This window comes from Chelonoidis abingdonii, chromosome 6 (assembly GCF_003597395.2).
Source record: "Chelonoidis abingdonii isolate Lonesome George chromosome 6, CheloAbing_2.0, whole genome shotgun sequence".
In the NCBI taxonomy this organism is placed as follows: domain Eukaryota; kingdom Metazoa; phylum Chordata; order Testudines; family Testudinidae; genus Chelonoidis; species Chelonoidis abingdonii.
The window spans coordinates 50522945-50532948 of record NC_133774.1 but is presented as its reverse complement, the minus strand read 5'-3'; the positions used below and the strand labels follow the sequence as shown (position 1 = coordinate 50532948).

The window sequence follows — 10004 nt, the reverse complement described above, 5'->3', positions numbered from 1 at the left end:
GAACCTTGCTGAAGTGGGGTTTCAGGGATGATTTGAATGAAAAGAGTGGGCACTCGGCACACTGCGATAGGGAGAGCATTGTAAGCATGGGAGAAAGAAATATTGCATATGCAGCAGGTTTATAATGATTCGACTCCCAGGCAAGGAACCAAAGGAGGACAATTGCTTTCCAGATGGTTTTTTTTGTTTGTTTGTTTGTTTTTGTTTTTTTTAATGCCAAGGGAGGCTCCCACAGAGCACAGTAACAAAACCTCTAACAAAGTGAACTTGTCACATTAGCATCTGTGTATATTATTGGAATAACAGGTCCTGTGACAGAAACATAATAATATAAATTCATGCCTGGTAAGGAACCACTTTCCCAGTTCTGTACCTTTCCGTACCTGCAGTGGACCATTTCATTTGGGGATGAGACTAAAAAAAAATACATGCCCACCATTAACAGTTTTCCCTGTAAGTGACTATTTTCCGTGAAGTTCTAACAAGCAGCTATATAACGGAGACTGAGATTTCATTGCCCATAAGGACAGGTGGCCAGGGTTAGTAAGTGACTGTTAACAAAAAGTTTCACTGTAATTGCACCTGTTGTATCATACTAGGAAAATGCTACAGACAATGACCAGTGTATACCTGAATAGATAATTTAACACATTAGCACAACAAAGGGCATATAATATACTGTACATTCAGGATCGTATGGAAAGCACAATATAATGTGATCCTTTCAAATGAAAGTTCTATTCTGTGAAAGACTATACTGCATTATCTGGACTCTAGGGTACATGTTGCAGTACCACTGCCTTGCTGTGTGGCTTTGAGCTAGTCAAGAAATCTTTTTTGTATCTGTTGTCTTGTCTGTGAAGTGGGGATAAGAATATTTATACACCTCGCTGAGGGGCATAAGGATTAAAGTTTTTGTGTAGTGTTCTCTGTATTATTAGAGCACAAACCATATAATTAGTAACAGTGTGGCAAATCTCTGGCATTCGAAGAATGAACATTTCTCACTATGCATTCTAGCTGCTCAAAAGGTGATGGCAGAGTGTAGAATTTAGAACTTTGATCCCAAACAGGGGTGGCTCCAGGCCCCAGCATGCCAGGTGTGTGCTTGGGGTGGCAAGCTGCGGGGGGCGCTCTGTCGGCACCGCAGAGGCGGCAGGCAGGGTGCCTTTGGTGGCTTGCCTTCGGGAGGTCCGCTGGTCCCGCAGCTTTGGTGGACCTCCTGCAGGTAAGCCACCAAACGCAGCCTGCCTGCCATGCTTGGGGCAGTGAAATGCCTAGAGCCACCCCTGATCCCAAAGCACAGCCTCCTACAAAATGAGTAAAAGGAAAGAAACGTTGCTAGCTATATACAGACTATGACAGTTTATCCCTCATGGCTTGTGAATCCATCCAGTAGAGGGCAGTGGTACCATCCTAGAGCATGAATTACAAGCACAGCCATACTAGAAAGACAAGGTGGGTGAGGTAATACCTTTTATTGGACCAATGTCTGTTGGTGAGAGAGACAAGCTTTTGAAATAAAAGATATTACCTCACCCACCTTGTCTCTCTAATATCCTGGGCTAACATGGCTACAGTAACACTGCATACAAACATAGCAATAGATTCTTTTTTTTAGAAATTAACAGCAATAGATTAATCCTAAAATAACATATATAATAGGGTTTCCTTAGGGTTAGATTAAGGACATTGCAGATCATTAAGCTTTCTTTTTCTAGGTTCATGGAATTAGAGTTGTAAGCACTTCAGGGTGGAGACTGTGGCCCAGACCTCAAAGGTATTTAGGCACCAAACTCCCATTGAAATTGGTGGGATTTAGGTGCCTAAATACCTTGTGACTATGCATTTACAACAGTGTCCCTAACACTGCAGCTTTTGGGTGCTACCCCAGTATGGCTGGAGCTAACTCTCCTTAACACAATTCCTGACTTCCACCAAGGGAAAATGCCATGGTGCTGCCCCCTATAACCTCATCTCATGAGAGCTGATGGTTTTCCTTAAAGCCCCAGCTTCTGGAGGCTGGTGATTCCCTGAGCCCCTCCAAAGTGCAGGTGTGAGGGGGGGAAAATAACCTTTGAAAATGATCGCAAACCAGACGGCAAAGAAGAGCCAATTTGGGATCCTTTTTAATAAATAATAATAAAATCTCAGGATGCGTGGCAGCCTGACTCAGCCATTTGGAAGGTTTGGGGCCCCTATGCTCCGCTGAGTGGTGCTATGGGGCAGCCGGGCCCTTTCCCGAAGCCTCAGTCCCCCCAGCTGGGCAGCAGGCAAAGCTCCCCAGGAACTGGCAGCAGGGCCAGTGAGTCTCGGCAGCTGGACAGAGCTGAGCGCCGTCCCTCCCCCGCCAGTCAGGCGCGGAGGAAAGGCGGCGGCGGCGGCGCTCACACGCAGCTGCAGGTTCGCGGGGCTGTGCAGCGCCGGGCTCCTCCCCTCGGCTGCCGACAGGGGGGTGGCGCTGCAGGCAGCTAGCCCGGCGGGCGCTGGTCTCTGGGCAGTGTAGGGCGTCTTCTCCATCAGCGTGGCTCCAGCCCGGCTGCCCGTCTCCCCTGCCACGACGGCCCCGCAGGTGAAGCCTAGCGCCGGCCGCCCAGAGCAGGGCTGAGCCTCCCTCCCCCAGGTAAAGGCTGCAGCCTGGCGTTTGCGCAGTGCCGGGGGCTGTGTGTCCGGCTGTGGCCCTGGGTCTGGTGCCTTTGCCCGAGGCGGCTGTTCTCGCCTCTGCTGCGGGTTCGTATCCCAGGGCTAGTCAGTCCCTCCTGCGGGCGGGGCGAGCTGCCCCTTGGGCAGTGTGACATGCAGCGTGGGGGAGGGGTGCGGGGGCAGAACCGACCGCCACGGGTACTGGGGTCCGACTCCGTAGGGGGCTGCCCGGCGAAGGATGTGTTTGCTGGAGAAATCGCACACCTGCGGAGGGTCTGCTCTGATGATGAGCCCATCACCTCCCTGCCAAGCGCAGCGGGGTTCCTGTCAGGGCTGCGCAGGGAGAGCTCGTGTCTGTGCCCTACGATGTGTGTTGTAGCCGCGTGGATCCCAGGATATTAGAGGGACAAGGTGGGTGAGTGAGGTAATATCTTGGACTGGACCAACTGCTGTTGGTGACAGAGACATGCCTTGGCTCTATACAGAGCTCTTCTGTAGGTCTGGGAAGGGTAATCTGAGTGTCCCAGCAAGGCTGAACAGATAGGATATGCTAAACCAGGGGCAGTCAACTATTTTTTGTCCAAGTCTAAATTTCTTGGTCAAAGTGTAGTGAAGGACCAGACTTCCCCCCGCCCCCTCCCCCCCCACAATGATAAGTAAATAAAAATATTTCAGGGTCCATTCAAAAGCATCTGGTGGTCTGGATTTGATCCGTGATCTGCCTGTTGCCTACCTCTATGCTAAACTAAGGGACGATTCAAGGTGAACTGGCCTATTAACACTATAGGACAAAAAAAGGGGATTAGTGGGTTATAGATTGTTGTAATAAGCCATTAATCCAGTGTTTTTAGTAAGACCGTGATTTCTAGTGTCTAGCAAAGTTATGAATTTAAGCTCGGAGGCTGGTCTTATGAGTGTGCAGATCTGACTGGGCTGTCATCAGGGCATCTGGTGAACCAGGTGCTGGCTTCCAGCCAACAAGTGGATTCCCAGAATGATTCTGGCTTTACTGACCCAGAGTGTGAAGGAAGCAGCAGTTATGCTCCTGCTAATTTTTCCCCAAGTTTGAGCTAAGCACCAGGACTTTTGCTTATTTTTATAGTATCTCAATTAACAATTGAGTAGCAGAAGGCAGAAATAATAAACTGGGACTTTCAGTGAGTCACTTGCATTATAGCTCAGGGGTAGGCAAACTATGGCCCCTGGGCCAGATCTGGCCCACCAGCCATTTTAACCCAGCCCTTGAGCTCAGGCTGGGGAGCAGGGTCTGGGGCTTCCCTGCTCTGGTGCTCCAGCTGGGGAGCAGGGTTGGTGGCTGCTTCATGTAGCTCCCGGAAGCAGCGGCATGGCCCTGCTCTGGCTGCTACGCATCGGGGCATCTGGGGGCTCTGCTCTACATGCAGCTCCCGCCCCAAGCGCCATCGTGGCCAATGAGAGCTGCAGGGGTGGTGCCTGCGAATGGAGCCGCGGCTCTGTGTAGGAGTCGAAGTGAGGACATGGCTGCTGCTTCTGGGAGCTGCTTGAGATAAGCGCCGCCCAGAGCCTGCACTCCTGAGCCTCTCCCCATGCCCCAGCCTCCCACCCCAGCCCTGATAGTCCTTCTGCCCTCTTAACCCTCGATCCCAGCTTGGAGCGCTCTCCTGCACCCCAAACCCCTCATCCTCAGCCCCACCCAGAGCCTGCACCCCCAGCCGGAATCCTCACACCCTACCCCCTGTGCCCCAGCCCGGAGCCCCCTTCCACACACTGAACTCCTCATTTCTGGCCTCACCCCAGAGCCTGCACCCCCAACCTGAGCTCTCACCCCCTCCTGCACCCCAGCTCCAATTTTGTGAGCATTCATGGCCCACCATACAATTTTTATTCCAATATGTGGCCCTCGGGCCAAAAGGTTTGCCCACCCCTGTTATAGCTGTATTGAAAAATGCTTATACTGGTACTTCAGAACTGGAGTAAAGCATTGTTTCAACTGAACCTCAACAACAACAAAAATGAACTGGAGAGCTAAAAGAAATAAAATTCTGAAAGAAAATAGGAACAGTTTATTTGAGAGACTGATGGGAATGGTTTCTGCCATGCTTGCAAGTATTTTATCAAATTGCCTCTGAGCTTCCAAACTCATACTTGCACTGTAGAATTACATGAATTTTCACCCTGATCATTGATATGATACAAAGAGAGGCTTTAAAATAACTTTTTTTAATCGATTTATTGCTGCTGATATACTGAGCACTGTACAAAGACAAAAATGAAGACAGTCTACCCCTACCCCCCCCCCAAAGAATTTGCATTCTAATATGCAGACACATGGAAGACGGGATGTACTGATCAATCTAGAGGGGGGATAATTGAGAGCTTTTTGTGTGTTTTTTTTTTTTTTTATAATTATTATAAGTTGACTTCTTGTATGCTTTACAGAAATAGGTTTTTAGGAGGAATTTCTATTAGAAAAGGCTTGGCAAAATGGCATAAGGGACTGCGTGAAATAGGATCAGATATGAGAATGGGTGTAGGAACAAGGCATTAAGTCTGGTGTCACTAGTGGAGGGAAAGAAAGGGAAAATGTAGAAGGAGACAACATCTGGCATGTATGATGAGGGAGCTGTGCCAAGGCCTTGAAGGTGAGGATGAGATACGTCAACTTGGTGCAGTGTACAAGAGATCAGGAGTGGAGGAATGTTAAAGGTCCATGTGTCAGATTCCTACAGAGAGGAAGAGTTATCTTTGTCTCCACAAAACTGTATATGTTAGCAAGCCAAAAACAAAAATCAGAGACTGGTATTTTCATAAATGTTTATACTAAAAATATGTTTGTTTTGGTTTTCTTCTTTCAGGGCAGTTTTTGTGTACTTGATGATAAAATAGTGAAATTGATGAGCAGATCCTATTTCCTGGAATGTTTTAAAAATAAAAGGTCAGGTAATTCAGCTGGTTTTCTCAGTTAGGCAGAAATGCTTGAGTTAAGGACTAGATTTTGAAGCCCACAGTCAGTTATTTAATATACAGCAATGAGCTTAAAACGGCTGTCCTAATTCAGCCAAAAATCCTGTTGACACCATTGGGAGCTTTCCCTGTGGAGACTTCAGAATTGGGCGCCAGTGACATTTCAGAAAACTATGCTGTACAGAATGGTTTAACTTTCTTTTAATCCAAATAAGAGTTTTTAAGTATGTGCTTTAGTGCAAACCACTGGGCTATGATTCAGAGATCTGGCTTCAGTTCCCACCTTTGCCACAGACTTCCTGTGTGGCCTTGGGTCAGTCACTTAATACTTCTGTGCCCTAATTTGGAATCTGTAAAATGGGATGATGATAATATGGTAGACTCTTTGGGCAATATACTCTTACTTAGTATGTGTTTGTACAATACTTAGTAGAAAGGGGCTAGTAGGTGCTATTGTAATACCGATAATAAAAATGATACCTGTACTGCTAGGTTTCATCTTATCACAGTCAAAGGTTATGGTCAAGTGATGAATTTCTGGAAATTATTTACACTGAAAGATCCTTTATTCTAGCAACACTAGTTGGTGATGACATGATACTGAACCCAGGTTGTTCAGCAGGCTCTTCAGGTTTATTAAAAATACATCAAACTGTATTTTATTGGTCCAATATGGTTTATTGTTTTTACTGTAGAGATGTAAAGCTTCCCAAGTCACCAAAATCACAGCCATGCTTCTCATTGGTTTTACTTGCACAAGCAAGACTTTGGAGAAAGCTGCTCTATCTTGTGGCCTGGTGCAAGGTAAAATATAAAAGGAGTATAAAACAAACCTGCTGCTGAGTGCCCAGCTTAGATCTGAGCTATGCGTTGCACAGATATAGGGAAGGGGGGCTCAAGGGAGGAATTCTCCTTGTTCCCACAGGCAGCTGAGCCATTCCGGCGCAATGAAGCAGATAGCCTCCATGGGCCCCTACATAGCTGTGCTTGGTGGATGATGGGAGAACTTGCATGCTGCTACGCAGGCAGCAACACTGAGCAGAGCTCCACGCTGTACATAGAGTGCACACGCTGATACATTTGAAGTCCTTAAAAACACAAGAATTTTCCTATTGACTCTTCAGATTCTGCCTCAAAATTTCTCTTCAGCCTGGCACATTAACATTTAATATTCATTAAAATAATAAAATCCTGGGAAGTGGAGCTGATCAGAGACCCACACGCATTCACTCTCCATGAATCATTTTCCAACCAGCCATACCACTTCTATAGATGCTACCTGTATGATGTACTGCAGTCTGCATAGATGCATTGTACTTGCATTTATAAACTGCAGTCAAATGTGATGAGGTCTGATATTTTCACATACAAGACCCAAAATAGATTACAAAACAGTTTAACAGTACCGAAGGGAGAAGTGGATCCAGCAACAATAGTTAGAAGGGTAACTTAAAAGGCTCAGTCTCTGCACACAGCTCCTACTGAGCATTTGGAGCATTTCCATGGAGCAAGAGCAACACATAGCTTTAGGCTTATATCTGCATCACTCAGACACTTGCACTCATTATGGAAGTTATATTAACGTTCACTAGGCCAAAGTGAATGAGAGAACCTTGTCTCCAAATATCTAGGTTCTAGAAATGTAGTGAACAGAAAAGATGATTTCACATTCCAGCTATCAACTAATGTGTGACTCCCTTCACTAATATAAAAGTAAGAGGTCACACAACTCTTGTTGCCTGCTTAGGTGATGATGTGTCTGAGGCAAAATTGAAGAAAGAGACCATATTATCAGCAGCGTATGGTAGAAATTGATTTATTTTATTAATGCCTTATCTAGAGATTGGGAAATGCTATTGTACATCAAAAAGCAAATTAACTGTTGTTGCATTAATCATTTGAGTTGAGCTACATAGTTTTGAAAACAATGGACTCAGTTTTCAGAAGTGGCTGCCTAGAATGCAGATTCCTTATTTGCATGCATATATGAACGCTTAGGTGGACAGTTCATCATTTTGTGCACCCAAGAGCCCATTTGCAAATGCAGACCACAGGATTTGCACATGCATTTCAGATCTACATTTGACAATTTGTGTCTGTCTATACCCAAACATTTAATTTATAGTGTAACTTTGTAATAAAAACTGTATTTAGTATACTTTGTAAATCAGCTCACATATATTGCTACAACCACAGTTTTTCGTGCATCTAAACTTCCTTAGATGTCACTTCTCAACTCTATATACTGATTTGTGTTTTACTCCTTTTAGTTCTGAATTGCTTTTTTAAGCATCTTGACACTTTTCAGGTAGAGTTTCAATATTTTCTTCAGAGTTGTACATTGACAACTGTTTAAAAATATATATTGATTTTTAACTTACTACAGACTCTAATCCATATGATTACTTACAGTCTGAGTATCATTAAGATGGATACTAAAAGCCATAAACCAGGGGTTCTCAAACTTGGGGTTGCGACCCCTCAGGGGTTCATGATTTTATTACGTGGGGGGGGGTCACGAACTGTCAGCTTCCACCGCCAAAGCCCGTTTTGCCTCCAGCGTTTATAATAGTATTAAATATAAAAATTTGCATTTTTAATTTATAAGTGAGGGGGTCGCACTCAGAGGCTTGCTGTGTGAAAGGGGTCACCAGTACAAAAGTTTGAGAACCACTGCCATAAACAACACACTGAATTGTATTTATGATCAGAAAGAGACAGTTTAAAAATAATGCAATCTTACCCAAACAAATCTGCTTCCTGCGACACTCTGAGTCATATCTGATGCCTTTACTGGCAAAAATGTTACTATTACTTACTCCTTGATTGCTCTGCAATGCTAACGTGGCCATGGGAGAGTGAACAGAAATCTGTTCTGCCTCATGCATGATTAACATAATTGTTTAAGCAAGTTTAAATTGTAGAAATGTTATTACTAATGACGGCGTGTGAATAAAACAACCACACCTTGATTCTTAGAGCTCAGGTTGGATTTGCATTGCTGGCAGATGACGGGGAGGGAGGAGATTTCCATAGTGCTGCCACATTTTAAGGAAGATAGCAGGAAAAGTAGATTAGTCTGCTACAGTCCAGAATTGAATATGTATCTTTTGTGAGCCTTCCTACATCTACAGCTCATGCTAAGGAGGAATGGATTTACCTCCAGCCCTTCTTGTGGAACTATCAAACTCTCACTTGCAGAGCTCATGAGCTCCCCATTGGGAGAGGGAGGAGCAAAGGGAACCTTCATTCTTAAGAAATTAGTTCTGTAAGAGGGGGAAGAAAAAGGGCGGGTGGCAGCTGGAAGAGCTTGTGGATTTTGAAAAACCTAAGGGAGTTTCATAGCAAAAAAAAAAAACCCCTTCAACCTGCAGTTAAAATTGAAGGTATGTATCGCTTTAGGCCAGGGGTTCTCAAACTCCATTGTACTGTGATCCCTGCATGATTGCTACATATTATGGCATGATCCCAGGAGCAGGGACCAAAGCCAAAGCCCGAGCCCCATTGCAATGGGCAGGGTGGACGAAGCCCAAGGGCTTCAGCCCTGGGTGGGGGGATTGTAGCCTGAGCCCTGCCAACCAGGGCTAAAGCTGAAGCCTGAGCCCCGCCACTCAGGGCTGAAGTGAAAGTATGCAGATATATAGCTAAAGTTACACAAACACCTTAACTCCGTTCCATAGAGTCACCCTCAGAACAAGACAGAATGCTGAGACAACCTTATGTCAACATAGATGTATTTCAGCAATTCCTAATTTAGACAAATAGCGTACCCAAAGCAGCCTTTTCCACTGCTCAAAAAGGCAGATGAACTGCAAATTACAAAAGTGTCATGAGACACACAGCTAGTATAGCTTGGTATAGAAACCTCCTAAACTTTATTCATGAAGTTAGACCACTTATGTGGAAAAGTCAAAGGTTGAAGAGGTGATGAACCAACACACCTAGTATTGGATTATATGTTTGAACACAGTTATAAAAGCAGTGTTCTAGGATTCACGTATTCAGTACTCTTACCAGAAAACTACAGGGGCAGAGTTTTTAGGATATCTCCTGCCTATGACTGTGAGCTTTGTGGGACCCTTATGAGAAATGATGGAGAAAGAAAGATTGGTTTTAATGGTGGTACAAAATTATTGCCCCACTATAATGGCTTCTTTACTATTTAAAATATTTTCTTCGGTAGGCTGGTGCCTTCTAAACCTGTTAGAAAAATCACTCTTAAAAAGTAACATGGCTTCCAAAACTGGTACTAAAGGAGCAAGAATGGTACACTGGGAGTCTGGCAATGCTATAGGAACATTTAGTTGGTTTGAATGATCTTATATTTTAATAAATAAGGTGTAACCTTAGCCTTAAATTTTTGAACAACTCCCATTTTTATTTTGGCTCTGTAAATATTTTCTCTGCAATGCAACACA

General features: G+C 44.8%; 1 protein-coding gene across 3 annotated transcripts in view; it reads left to right on the top strand.

The window, feature by feature from the left end:
• The first annotated feature begins 2494 nt into the window (after positions 1-2494).
• The window catches only part of ARHGEF28 (Rho guanine nucleotide exchange factor 28), a 230453-nt gene continuing 222943 nt past the window's right edge, over positions 2495-10004 (top strand). For all 3 annotated transcript variants that reach the window (XM_032763554.2, XM_032763555.2, XM_032763557.2), the window contains exon 1: positions 2495-2623. The gene's annotated coding sequence lies outside the window, so the exon portion shown is untranslated. The remainder of the gene's footprint in view (positions 2624-10004) is intronic.